At 46.1% G+C, this 13,693-nt stretch overlaps 6 non-coding genes across 6 annotated transcripts; all 6 read left to right on the top strand.

Moving 5' to 3' along the window:
* The first annotated feature begins 283 nt into the window (after nucleotides 1–283).
* Nucleotides 284–474, top strand: LOC130351832 (U2 spliceosomal RNA). Its single transcript, XR_008888370.1, has one exon. It is a non-coding gene; the product is annotated as a U2 spliceosomal RNA (small nuclear RNA).
* A 2,090-nt stretch (nucleotides 475–2,564) lies between these two features.
* Nucleotides 2,565–2,755, top strand: LOC130351895 (U2 spliceosomal RNA). The gene has a single exon (XR_008888423.1). It is a non-coding gene; the product is annotated as a U2 spliceosomal RNA (small nuclear RNA).
* A 2,094-nt stretch (nucleotides 2,756–4,849) lies between these two features.
* On the top strand, nucleotides 4,850–5,040 carry LOC130351870 (U2 spliceosomal RNA). The gene has a single exon (XR_008888401.1). It is a non-coding gene; the product is annotated as a U2 spliceosomal RNA (small nuclear RNA).
* A 2,078-nt stretch (nucleotides 5,041–7,118) lies between these two features.
* Nucleotides 7,119–7,309, top strand: LOC130351869 (U2 spliceosomal RNA). Its single transcript, XR_008888400.1, has one exon. It is a non-coding gene; the product is annotated as a U2 spliceosomal RNA (small nuclear RNA).
* A 2,086-nt stretch (nucleotides 7,310–9,395) lies between these two features.
* Nucleotides 9,396–9,586, top strand: LOC130351867 (U2 spliceosomal RNA). The gene has a single exon (XR_008888399.1). It is a non-coding gene; the product is annotated as a U2 spliceosomal RNA (small nuclear RNA).
* Nucleotides 9,587–11,668: 2,082 nt separating this feature from the next.
* On the top strand, nucleotides 11,669–11,859 carry LOC130351866 (U2 spliceosomal RNA). The gene has a single exon (XR_008888398.1). It is a non-coding gene; the product is annotated as a U2 spliceosomal RNA (small nuclear RNA).
* The last annotated feature ends 1,834 nt before the right edge of the window (nucleotides 11,860–13,693 follow it).

Below are 13,693 nucleotides of genomic sequence, written 5' to 3'. Positions count from 1 at the left end.
TGCAGATCCTAAGCCCAGTGTCACATGCAAGTAGGAGGAGTAAGAAGGGTTCCTGGCAAATCCGGGTTATGGATTGCATTTAAAAAGGCCCCGTGGGAGTGCAATGGGCCCCTGTCTTGCTGCTTAGCAATAATGGTATGGGTTTAGGTTCTGCTGTGTGTACTGGTGGTTGACTGCCCCCCAGCCCAGAGTGTGCATGGAAAATTGTCTGGCAGCCTCCCTGACAGCAAGCAGTGATAGTGCCCATGAAGGGGACCTTGTTGGGCCCGCCCCTTTCACGGTTATCGCTTCTCGGCCTTTTGGCTAAGATCAAGTGTAGTATCTGTTCTTATCAGTTTAATATCTGATACGTCCCCTATCTGGGGACCATATATTAAATGGATTTTTGAGAACGGGGGCCGATTTCGAAGCTTTCTTCCGTCGCCCTATGCATTGACCCGATATGGCAGTATCTTCGGGTACAGTGCACCACCCCCTTACAGGGTTAAAAAGAAAGATTCCTACTTTCATTGCTACCTGCTTGCTGGCTAGCCAGCTAGCCAGCCCTGTGGGCCTTGCTGCTGCTGCAGCCAAAAAACAAAAGGTGGTGCTGCTGCTGCTTCTGCTGCTTCTGCTTCTGCTTGTGCCTGGCCCCTGTTGGAGCGTCCAGGCACAGGACTTCTGCTGCTGCTGACTAAATGGCCTCCTTAATTGGATCATTTGAGTAGCCAGCACACCTGTGCAGGTAGGGCATGACATGATAGGCAGCTGCCTTGATAGCGGGTGGGTGCTGAATGTTCCTAATTGACAAAATAAGATTAATGCTTATGAAGAAATATAAAATCTCATCCCTTCCCCAATATCGCGCCACACCCCTACCCCTTAATTCCCTGGTTGAACTTGATGGACATATGTCTTTTTTCGACCGTACTAACTATGTAACTATGTAACATAACATGGGGGGGGGGGGGGGGGGGTCTCCTGGCTGTTCACACAGGTGTGTCATTGCTGTACATTGACCATGCATTGCTTCTGTGGTATTGCAAAGGCAAAGACAAATGCTTCCAGCCATCCATTGCACTAATGGATTGGTCATCAGCTGGCTGTCTATGTCCCGCATCAATATAGACCAAAGTACAGAGGGTTAGGCTATGCTATTGTGCACCTACCTGATGCATCAGAAGGTGCGAGGCCCTTGCTAAATTCTGTGCACAGACTTTGAGATCTATGCTTTAGACTGTATCTAAACCTGCTCCAACATGGACTGACATTCTGGCCTACTTTCAGCCGATGCGACTTGTCTGTCGCTGAACAGTCGCTTTTTATGTATTCAGCACCTATGTATAATGTTGTAAAAATGCTCTAGAAGCTAAAGTCGCAGAAATGTCACACATATTTGGCCTGCAACTTTCTGTGCGACAAATTCAGACAGGAAAAATCAGTATAAATCCTTAGAAAATTATCCCCCAGTGTCTCCATCTGCTGGCGGTATTGAATAAGCATTGCTGCACTGATGGGGTATGCATTAGACGAAAAAAAAGAAGAAAAAGAAGAATAATACGCCCAGAAAAGAGGCGAAAAGGAGAAAAACGTAAAAAAACGTGAAAAAAAAGTAAGAGGAAGAGAAGGGAAAAAAAGGTGGAAATGGGTTTAAAAGTGATTTCGGCGGAGAAATATATATATATATATATATATATATATATATATATATATGCGCACACACACACATAGATATAAACGTATTCTCCGTTGAGATATTGCAGCCGCTGCTGTGTCCAGGCCCAGGAGCCTTAGCACTGTGCTGTGATGTCACTCAATACCACTGACATCACTAGGTGTAAACAACATCTCTCCTTTGCTGTGTATGTGACTATGGAGCTGTTTGGTGATGTCGTCTATTACGGCCTTCATAGAAGCAACAGGAGATTGTTGCATCCATCTTGAACCCTCAGAACTACAGTGCTATGATGTCACTCACTTCCACAGGCCTTGCAGAGTGTAAACAACAACAACCCAGCTTTGTTGTGTATGTAACCATAGGGATTTGTGATGTCACCTAGAACCTTCACAGCAGCGACAGCTTTATGAGGAGCATCAGCACTGCTCTGCCTGAGCAGAACCATCACCGCCATAGGTTGTCAAATAACCCGGATTTAACCCACACAGGTAAGTCCAATGGGGTGCAGGCATGTCCTCTATGCTTACAGCTTCCCGTGGGTGTTGGTTTGATACCGTTTGGGGACAGCCAAGGAGGCATCTGCAGGCAACAAAGGTAGGTGTGTGCTTGTGTGTGTGTTTCCTATGCAGATCCTAAGCCCAGTGTCACATGCAAGTAGGAGGAGTAAGAAGGGTTCCTGGCAAATCCGGGTTATGGATTGCATTTAAAAAGGCCCCGTGGGAGTGCAATGGGCCCCTGTCTTGCTGCTTAGCAATAATGGTATGGGTTTAGGTTCTGCTGTGTGTACTGGTGGTTGACTGCCCCCCAGCCCAGAGTGTGCATGGAAAATTGTCTGGCAGCCTCCCTGACAGCAAGCAGTGATAGTGCCCATGAAGGGGACCTTGTTGGGCCCGCCCCTTTCACGGTTATCGCTTCTCGGCCTTTTGGCTAAGATCAAGTGTAGTATCTGTTCTTATCAGTTTAATATCTGATACGTCCCCTATCTGGGGACCATATATTAAATGGATTTTTGAGAACGGGGGCCGATTTCGAAGCTTTCTTCCGTCGCCCTATGCATTGACCCGATATGGCAGTATCTTCGGGTACAGTGCACCACCCCCTTACAGGGTTAAAAAGAAAGATTCCTACTTTCATTGCTACCTGCTTGCTGGCTAGCCAGCTAGCCAGCCCTGTGGGCCTTGCTGCTGCTGCAGCCAAAAAACAAAAGGTGGTGCTGCTGCTGCTTCTGCTGCTTCTGCTTCTGCTTGTGCCTGGCCCCTGTTGGAGCGTCCAGGCACAGGACTTCTGCTGCTGCTGACTAAATGGCCTCCTTAATTGGATCATTTGAGTAGCCAGCACACCTGTGCAGGTAGGGCATGACATGATAGGCAGCTGCCTTGATAGCGGGTGGGTGCTGAATGTTCCTAATTGACAAAATAAGATTAATGCTTATGAAGAAATATAAAATCTCATCCCTTCCCCAATATCGCGCCACACCCCTACCCCTTAATTCCCTGGTTGAACTTGATGGACATATGTCTTTTTTCGACCGTACTAACTATGTAACTATGTAACATAACATGGGGGGGGGGGGGGGGGGTCTCCTGGCTGTTCACACAGGTGTGTCATTGCTGTACATTGACCATGCATTGCTTCTGTGGTATTGCAAAGGCAAAGACAAATGCTTCCAGCCATCCATTGCACTAATGGATTGGTCATCAGCTGGCTGTCTATGTCCCGCATCAATATAGACCAAAGTACAGAGGGTTAGGCTATGCTATTGTGCACCTACCTGATGCATCAGAAGGTGCGAGGCCCTTGCTAAATTCTGTGCACAGACTTTGAGATCTATGCTTTAGACTGTATCTAAACCTGCTCCAACATGGACTGACATTCTGGCCTACTTTCAGCCGATGCGACTTGTCTGTCGCTGAACAGTCGCTTTTTATGTATTCAGCACCTATGTATAATGTTGTAAAAATGCTCTAGAAGCTAAAGTCGCAGAAATGTCACACATATTTGGCCTGCAACTTTCTGTGCGACAAATTCAGACAGGAAAAATCAGTATAAATCCTTAGAAAATTATCCCCCAGTGTCTCCATCTGCTGGCGGTATTGAATAAGCATTGCTGCACTGATGGGGTATGCATTAGACGAAAAAAAAGAAGAAAAAGAAGAATAATACGCCCAGAAAAGAGGCGAAAAGGAGAAAAACGTAAAAAAACGTGAAAAAAAAGTAAGAGGAAGAGAAGGGAAAAAAAGGTGGAAATGGGTTTAAAAGTGATTTCGGCGGAGAAATATATATATATATATATATATATATATATATATATATATATATATGCGCACACACACACATAGATATAAACGTATTCTCCGTTGAGATATTGCAGCCGCTGCTGTGTCCAGGCCCAGGAGCCTTAGCACTGTGCTGTGATGTCACTCAATACCACTGACATCACTAGGTGTAAACAACATCTCTCCTTTGCTGTGTATGTGACTATGGAGCTGTTTGGTGATGTCGTCTATTACGGCCTTCATAGAAGCAACAGGAGATTGTTGCATCCATCTTGAACCCTCAGAACTACAGTGCTATGATGTCACTCACTTCCACAGGCCTTGCAGAGTGTAAACAACAACAACCCAGCTTTGTTGTGTATGTAACCATAGGGATTTGTGATGTCACCTAGAACCTTCACAGCAGCGACAGCTTTATGAGGAGCATCAGCACTGCTCTGCCTGAGCAGAACCATCACCGCCATAGGTTGTCAAATAACCCGGATTTAACCCACACAGGTAAGTCCAATGGGGTGCAGGCATGTCCTCTATGCTACAGCTTCCCGTGGGTGTTGGTTTGATACCGTTTGGGGACAGCCAAGGAGGCATCTGCAGGCAACAAAGGTAGGTGTGTGCTTGTGTGTGTGTTTCCTATGCAGATCCTAAGCCCAGTGTCACATGCAAGTAGGAGGAGTAAGAAGGGTTCCTGGCAAATCCGGGTTATGGATTGCATTTAAAAAGGCCCCGTGGGAGTGCAATGGGCCCCTGTCTTGCTGCTTAGCAATAATGGTATGGGTTTAGGTTCTGCTGTGTGTACTGGTGGTTGACTGCCCCCCAGCCCAGAGTGTGCATGGAAAATTGTCTGGCAGCCTCCCTGACAGCAAGCAGTGATAGTGCCCATGAAGGGGACCTTGTTGGGCCCGCCCCTTTCACGGTTATCGCTTCTCGGCCTTTTGGCTAAGATCAAGTGTAGTATCTGTTCTTATCAGTTTAATATCTGATACGTCCCCTATCTGGGGACCATATATTAAATGGATTTTTGAGAACGGGGGCCGATTTCGAAGCTTGCTTCCGTCGCCCTATGCATTGACCCGATATGGCAGTATCTTCGGGTACAGTGCACCACCCCCTTACAGGGTTAAAAAGAAAGATTCCTACTTTCATTGCTACCTGCTTGCTGGCTAGCCAGCTAGCCAGCCCTGTGGGCCTTGCTGCTGCTGCAGCCAAAAAACAAAAGGTGGTGCTGCTGCTGCTTCTGCTGCTTCTGCTTCTGCTTGTGTCTGGCCCCTGTTGGAGCGTCCAGGCACAGGACTTCTGCTGCTGCTGACTAAATGGCCTCCTTAATTGGATCATTTGAGTAGCCAGCACACCTGTGCAGGTAGGGCATGACATGATAGGCAGCTGCCTTGATAGCGGGTGGGTGCTGAATGTTCCTAATTGACAAAATAAGATTAATGCTTATGAAGAAATATAAAATCTCATCCCTTCCCCAATATCGCGCCACACCCCTACCCCTTAATTCCCTGGTTGAACTTGATGGACATATGTCTTTTTTCGACCGTACTAACTATGTAACTATGTAACATAACATGGGGGGGGGTCTCCTGGCTGTTCACACAGGTGTGTCATTGCTGTACATTGACCATGCATTGCTTCTGTGGTATTGCAAAGGCAAAGACAAATGCTTCCAGCCATCCATTGCACTAATGGATTGGTCATCAGCTGGCTGTCTATGTCCCGCATCAATATAGACCAAAGTACAGAGGGTTAGGCTATGCTATTGTGCACCTACCTGATGCATCAGAAGGTGCGAGGCCCTTGCTAAATTCTGTGCACAGACTTTGAGATCTATGCTTTAGACTGTATCTAAACCTGCTCCAACATGGACTGACATTCTGGCCTACTTTCAGCCGATGCGACTTGTCTGTCGCTGAACAGTCGCTTTTTATGTATTCAGCACCTATGTATAATGTTGTAAAAATGCTCTAGAAGCTAAAGTCGCAGAAATGTCACACATATTTGGCCTGCAACTTTCTGTGCGACAAATTCAGACAGGAAAAATCAGTATAAATCCTTAGAAAATGATCCCCCAGTGTCTCCATCTGCTGGCGGTATTGAATAAGCATTGCTGCACTGATGGGGTATGCATTAGACGAAAAAAAAGAAGAAAAAGAAGAATAATACGCCCAGAAAAGAGGCGAAAAGGAGAAAAACGTAAAAAAACGTGAAAAAAAAGTAAGAGGAAGAGAAGGGAAAAAAAGGTGGAAATGGGTTTAAAAGTGATTTCGGCGGAGAAATATATATATATATATATATATATATATATATATATATGCGCACACACACACATAGATATAAACGTATTCTCCGTTGAGATATTGCAGCCGCTGCTGTGTCCAGGCCCAGGAGCCTTAGCACTGTGCTGTGATGTCACTCAATACCACTGACATCACTAGGTGTAAACAACATCTCTCCTTTGCTGTGTATGTGACTATGGAGCTGTTTGGTGATGTCGTCTATTACGGCCTTCATAGAAGCAACAGGAGATTGTTGCATCCATCTTGAACCCTCAGAACTACAGTGCTATGATGTCACTCACTTCCACAGGCCTTGCAGAGTGTAAACAACAACAACCCAGCTTTGTTGTGTATGTAACCATAGGGATTTGTGATGTCACCTAGAACCTTCACAGCAGCGACAGCTTTATGAGGAGCATCAGCACTGCTCTGCCTGAGCAGAACCATCACCGCCATAGGTTGTCAAATAACCCGGATTTAACCCACACAGGTAAGTCCAATGGGGTGCAGGCATGTCCTCTATGCTTACAGCTTCCCGTGGGTGTTGGTTTGATACCGTTTGGGGACAGCCAAGGAGGCATCTGCAGGCAACAAAGGTAGGTGTGTGCTTGTGTGTGTGTTTCCTATGCAGATCCTAAGCCCAGTGTCACATGCAAGTAGGAGGAGTAAGAAGGGTTCCTGGCAAATCCGGGTTATGGATTGCATTTAAAAAGGCCCCGTGGGAGTGCAATGGGCCCCTGTCTTGCTGCTTAGCAATAATGGTATGGGTTTAGGTTCTGCTGTGTGTACTGGTGGTTGACTGCCCCCCAGCCCAGAGTGTGCATGGAAAATTGTCTGGCAGCCTCCCTGACAGCAAGCAGTGATAGTGCCCATGAAGGGGACCTTGTTGGGCCCGCCCCTTTCACGGTTATCGCTTCTCGGCCTTTTGGCTAAGATCAAGTGTAGTATCTGTTCTTATCAGTTTAATATCTGATACGTCCCCTATCTGGGGACCATATATTAAATGGATTTTTGAGAACGGGGGCCGATTTCGAAGCTTGCTTCCGTCGCCCTATGCATTGACCCGATATGGCAGTATCTTCGGGTACAGTGCACCACCCCCTTACAGGGTTAAAAAGAAAGATTCCTACTTTCATTGCTACCTGCTTGCTGGCTAGCCAGCTAGCCAGCCCTGTGGGCCTTGCTGCTGCTGCAGCCAAAAAACAAAAGGTGGTGCTGCTGCTGCTTCTGCTGCTTCTGCTTCTGCTTGTGTCTGGCCCCTGTTGGAGCGTCCAGGCACAGGACTTCTGCTGCTGCTGACTAAATGGCCTCCTTAATTGGATCATTTGAGTAGCCAGCACACCTGTGCAGGTAGGGCATGACATGATAGGCAGCTGCCTTGATAGCGGGTGGGTGCTGAATGTTCCTAATTGACAAAATAAGATTAATGCTTATGAAGAAATATAAAATCTCATCCCTTCCCCAATATCGCGCCACACCCCTACCCCTTAATTCCCTGGTTGAACTTGATGGACATATGTCTTTTTTCGACCGTACTAACTATGTAACTATGTAACATAACATGGGGGGGGGTCTCCTGGCTGTTCACACAGGTGTGTCATTGCTGTACATTGACCATGCATTGCTTCTGTGGTATTGCAAAGGCAAAGACAAATGCTTCCAGCCATCCATTGCACTAATGGATTGGTCATCAGCTGGCTGTCTATGTCCCGCATCAATATAGACCAAAGTACAGAGGGTTAGGCTATGCTATTGTGCACCTACCTGATGCATCAGAAGGTGCGAGGCCCTTGCTAAATTCTGTGCACAGACTTTGAGATCTATGCTTTAGACTGTATCTAAACCTGCTCCAACATGGACTGACATTCTGGCCTACTTTCAGCCGATGCGACTTGTCTGTCGCTGAACAGTCGCTTTTTATGTATTCAGCACCTATGTATAATGTTGTAAAAATGCTCTAGAAGCTAAAGTCGCAGAAATGTCACACATATTTGGCCTGCAACTTTCTGTGCGACAAATTCAGACAGGAAAAATCAGTATAAATCCTTAGAAAATGATCCCCCAGTGTCTCCATCTGCTGGCGGTATTGAATAAGCATTGCTGCACTGATGGGGTATGCATTAGACGAAAAAAAAGAAGAAAAAGAAGAATAATACGCCCAGAAAAGAGGCGAAAAGGAGAAAAACGTAAAAAAACGTGAAAAAAAAGTAAGAGGAAGAGAAGGGAAAAAAAGGTGGAAATGGGTTTAAAAGTGATTTCGGCGGAGAAATATATATATATATATATATATATATATATATATATATATATATATGCGCACACACACACATAGATATAAACGTATTCTCCGTTGAGATATTGCAGCCGCTGCTGTGTCCAGGCCCAGGAGCCTTAGCACTGTGCTGTGATGTCACTCAATACCACTGACATCACTAGGTGTAAACAACATCTCTCCTTTGCTGTGTATGTGACTATGGAGCTGTTTGGTGATGTCGTCTATTACGGCCTTCATAGAAGCAACAGGAGATTGTTGCATCCATCTTGAACCCTCAGAACTACAGTGCTATGATGTCACTCACTTCCACAGGCCTTGCAGAGTGTAAACAACAACAACCCAGCTTTGTTGTGTATGTAACCATAGGGATTTGTGATGTCAGCTAGAACCTTCACAGCAGCGACAGCTTTATGAGGAGCATCAGCACTGCTCTGCCTGAGCAGAACCATCACCGCCATAGGTTGTCAAATAACCCGGATTTAACCCACACAGGTAAGTCCAATGGGGTGCAGGCATGTCCTCTATGCTTACAGCTTCCCGTGGGTGTTGGTTTGATACCGTTTGGGGACAGCCAAGGAGGCATCTGCAGGCAACAAAGGTAGGTGTGTGCTTGTGTGTGTGTTTCCTATGCAGATCCTAAGCCCAGTGTCACATGCAAGTAGGAGGAGTAAGAAGGGTTCCTGGCAAATCCGGGTTATGGATTGCATTTAAAAAGGCCCCGTGGGAGTGCAATGGGCCCCTGTCTTGCTGCTTAGCAATAATGGTATGGGTTTAGGTTCTGCTGTGTGTACTGGTGGTTGACTGCCCCCCAGCCCAGAGTGTGCATGGAAAATTGTCTGGCAGCCTCCCTGACAGCAAGCAGTGATAGTGCCCATGAAGGGGACCTTGTTGGGCCCGCCCCTTTCACGGTTATCGCTTCTCGGCCTTTTGGCTAAGATCAAGTGTAGTATCTGTTCTTATCAGTTTAATATCTGATACGTCCCCTATCTGGGGACCATATATTAAATGGATTTTTGAGAACGGGGGCCGATTTCGAAGCTTGCTTCCGTCGCCCTATGCATTGACCCGATATGGCAGTATCTTCGGGTACAGTGCACCACCCCCTTACAGGGTTAAAAAGAAAGATTCCTACTTTCATTGCTACCTGCTTGCTGGCTAGCCAGCTAGCCAGCCCTGTGGGCCTTGCTGCTGCTGCAGCCAAAAAACAAAAGGTGGTGCTGCTGCTGCTTCTGCTGCTTCTGCTTCTGCTTGTGTCTGGCCCCTGTTGGAGCGTCCAGGCACAGGACTTCTGCTGCTGCTGACTAAATGGCCTCCTTAATTGGATCATTTGAGTAGCCAGCACACCTGTGCAGGTAGGGCATGACATGATAGGCAGCTGCCTTGATAGCGGGTGGGTGCTGAATGTTCCTAATTGACAAAATAAGATTAATGCTTATGAAGAAATATAAAATCTCATCCCTTCCCCAATATCGCGCCACACCCCTACCCCTTAATTCCCTGGTTGAACTTGATGGACATATGTCTTTTTTCGACCGTACTAACTATGTAACTATGTAACATAACATGGGGGGGGGTCTCCTGGCTGTTCACACAGGTGTGTCATTGCTGTACATTGACCATGCATTGCTTCTGTGGTATTGCAAAGGCAAAGACAAATGCTTCCAGCCATCCATTGCACTAATGGATTGGTCATCAGCTGGCTGTCTATGTCCCGCATCAATATAGACCAAAGTACAGAGGGTTAGGCTATGCTATTGTGCACCTACCTGATGCATCAGAAGGTGCGAGGCCCTTGCTAAATTCTGTGCACAGACTTTGAGATCTATGCTTTAGACTGTATCTAAACCTGCTCCAACATGGACTGACATTCTGGCCTACTTTCAGCCGATGCGACTTGTCTGTCGCTGAACAGTCGCTTTTTATGTATTCAGCACCTATGTATAATGTTGTAAAAATGCTCTAGAAGCTAAAGTCGCAGAAATGTCACACATATTTGGCCTGCAACTTTCTGTGCGACAAATTCAGACAGGAAAAATCAGTATAAATCCTTAGAAAATGATCCCCCAGTGTCTCCATCTGCTGGCGGTATTGAATAAGCATTGCTGCACTGATGGGGTATGCATTAGACGAAAAAAAAGAAGAAAAAGAAGAATAATACGCCCAGAAAAGAGGCGAAAAGGAGAAAAACGTAAAAAAACTTGAAAAAAAAGTAAGAGGAAGAGAAGGGAAAAAAAGGTGGAAATGGGTTTAAAAGTGATTTCGGCGGAGAAATATATATATATATATATATATATATATATATATATATATATGCGCACACACACACATAGATATAAACGTATTCTCCGTTGAGATATTGCAGCCGCTGCTGTGTCCAGGCCCAGGAGCCTTAGCACTGTGCTGTGATGTCACTCAATACCACTGACATCACTAGGTGTAAACAACATCTCTCCTTTGCTGTGTATGTGACTATGGAGCTGTTTGGTGATGTCGTCTATTACGGCCTTCATAGAAGCAACAGGAGATTGTTGCATCCATCTTGAACCCTCAGAACTACAGTGCTATGATGTCACTCACTTCCACAGGCCTTGCAGAGTGTAAACAACAACAACCCAGCTTTGTTGTGTATGTAACCATAGGGATTTGTGATGTCACCTAGAACCTTCACAGCAGCGACAGCTTTATGAGGAGCATCAGCACTGCTCTGCCTGAGCAGAACCATCACCGCCATAGGTTGTCAAATAACCCGGATTTAACCCACACAGGTAAGTCCAATGGGGTGCAGGCATGTCCTCTATGCTTACAGCTTCCCGTGGGTGTTGGTTTGATACCGTTTGGGGACAGCCAAGGAGGCATCTGCAGGCAACAAAGGTAGGTGTGTGCTTGTGTGTGTGTTTCCTATGCAGATCCTAAGCCCAGTGTCACATGCAAGTAGGAGGAGTAAGAAGGGTTCCTGGCAAATCCGGGTTATGGATTGCATTTAAAAAGGCCCCGTGGGAGTGCAATGGGCCCCTGTCTTGCTGCTTAGCAATAATGGTATGGGTTTAGGTTCTGCTGTGTGTACTGGTGGTTGACTGCCCCCCAGCCCAGAGTGTGCATGGAAAATTGTCTGGCAGCCTCCCTGACAGCAAGCAGTGATAGTGCCCATGAAGGGGACCTTGTTGGGCCCGCCCCTTTCACGGTTATCGCTTCTCGGCCTTTTGGCTAAGATCAAGTGTAGTATCTGTTCTTATCAGTTTAATATCTGATACGTCCCCTATCTGGGGACCATATATTAAATGGATTTTTGAGAACGGGGGCCGATTTCGAAGCTTGCTTCCGTCGCCCTATGCATTGACCCGATATGGCAGTATCTTCGGGTACAGTGCACCACCCCCTTACAGGGTTAAAAAGAAAGATTCCTACTTTCATTGCTACCTGCTTGCTGGCTAGCCAGCTAGCCAGCCCTGTGGGCCTTGCTGCTGCTGCAGCCAAAAAACAAAAGGTGGTGCTGCTGCTGCTTCTGCTGCTTCTGCTTCTGCTTGTGTCTGGCCCCTGTTGGAGCGTCCAGGCACAGGACTTCTGCTGCTGCTGACTAAATGGCCTCCTTAATTGGATCATTTGAGTAGCCAGCACACCTGTGCAGGTAGGGCATGACATGATAGGCAGCTGCCTTGATAGCGGGTGGGTGCTGAATGTTCCTAATTGACAAAATAAGATTAATGCTTATGAAGAAATATAAAATCTCATCCCTTCCCCAATATCGCGCCACACCCCTACCCCTTAATTCCCTGGTTGAACTTGATGGACATATGTCTTTTTTCGACCGTACTAACTATGTAACTATGTAACATAACATGGGGGGGGGTCTCCTGGCTGTTCACACAGGTGTGTCATTGCTGTACATTGACCATGCATTGCTTCTGTGGTATTGCAAAGGCAAAGACAAATGCTTCCAGCCATCCATTGCACTAATGGATTGGTCATCAGCTGGCTGTCTATGTCCCGCATCAATATAGACCAAAGTACAGAGGGTTAGGCTATGCTATTGTGCACCTACCTGATGCATCAGAAGGTGCGAGGCCCTTGCTAAATTCTGTGCACAGACTTTGAGATCTATGCTTTAGACTGTATCTAAACCTGCTCCAACATGGACTGACATTCTGGCCTACTTTCAGCCGATGCGACTTGTCTGTCGCTGAACAGTCGCTTTTTATGTATTCAGCACCTATGTATAATGTTGTAAAAATGCTCTAGAAGCTAAAGTCGCAGAAATGTCACACATATTTGGCCTGCAACTTTCTGTGCGACAAATTCAGACAGGAAAAATCAGTATAAATCCTTAGAAAATGATCCCCCAGTGTCTCCATCTGCTGGCGGTATTGAATAAGCATTGCTGCACTGATGGGGTATGCATTAGACGAAAAAAAAGAAGAAAAAGAAGAATAATACGCCCAGAAAAGAGGCGAAAAGGAGAAAAACGTAAAAAAACGTGAAAAAAAAGTAAGAGGAAGAGAAGGGAAAAAAAGGTGGAAATGGGTTTAAAAGTGATTTCGGCGGAGAAATATATATATATATATATATATATATATATATATATATATATATATATATATATGCGCACACACACACATAGATATAAACGTATTCTCCGTTGAGATATTGCAGCCGCTGCTGTGTCCAGGCCCAGGAGCCTTAGCACTGTGCTGTGATGTCACTCAATACCACTGACATCACTAGGTGTAAACAACATCTCTCCTTTGCTGTGTATGTGACTATGGAGCTGTTTGGTGATGTCGTCTATTACGGCCTTCATAGAAGCAACAGGAGATTGTTGCATCCATCTTGAACCCTCAGAACTACAGTGCTATGATGTCACTCACTTCCACAGGCCTTGCAGAGTGTAAACAACAACAACCCAGCTTTGTTGTGTATGTAACCATAGGGATTTGTGATGTCAGCTAGAACCTTCACAGCAGCGACAGCTTTATGAGGAGCATCAGCACTGCTCTGCCTGAGCAGAACCATCACCGCCATAGGTTGTCAAATAACCCGGATTTAACCCACACAGGTAAGTCCAATGGGGTGCAGGCATGTCCTCTATGCTTACAGCTTCCCGTGGGTGTTGGTTTGATACCGTTTGGGGACAGCCAAGGAGGCATCTGCAGGCAACAAAGGTAGGTGTGTGCTTGTGTGTGTGTTTCCTATGCAGATCCTAAGCCCAGTGTCA

Source organism: Hyla sarda, unplaced genomic scaffold (genome assembly GCF_029499605.1).
Source record: "Hyla sarda isolate aHylSar1 unplaced genomic scaffold, aHylSar1.hap1 scaffold_999, whole genome shotgun sequence".
Lineage (NCBI taxonomy): Eukaryota > Metazoa > Chordata > Amphibia > Anura > Hylidae > Hyla > Hyla sarda.
This window is presented reverse-complemented; position numbering and strand designations above follow the sequence as displayed.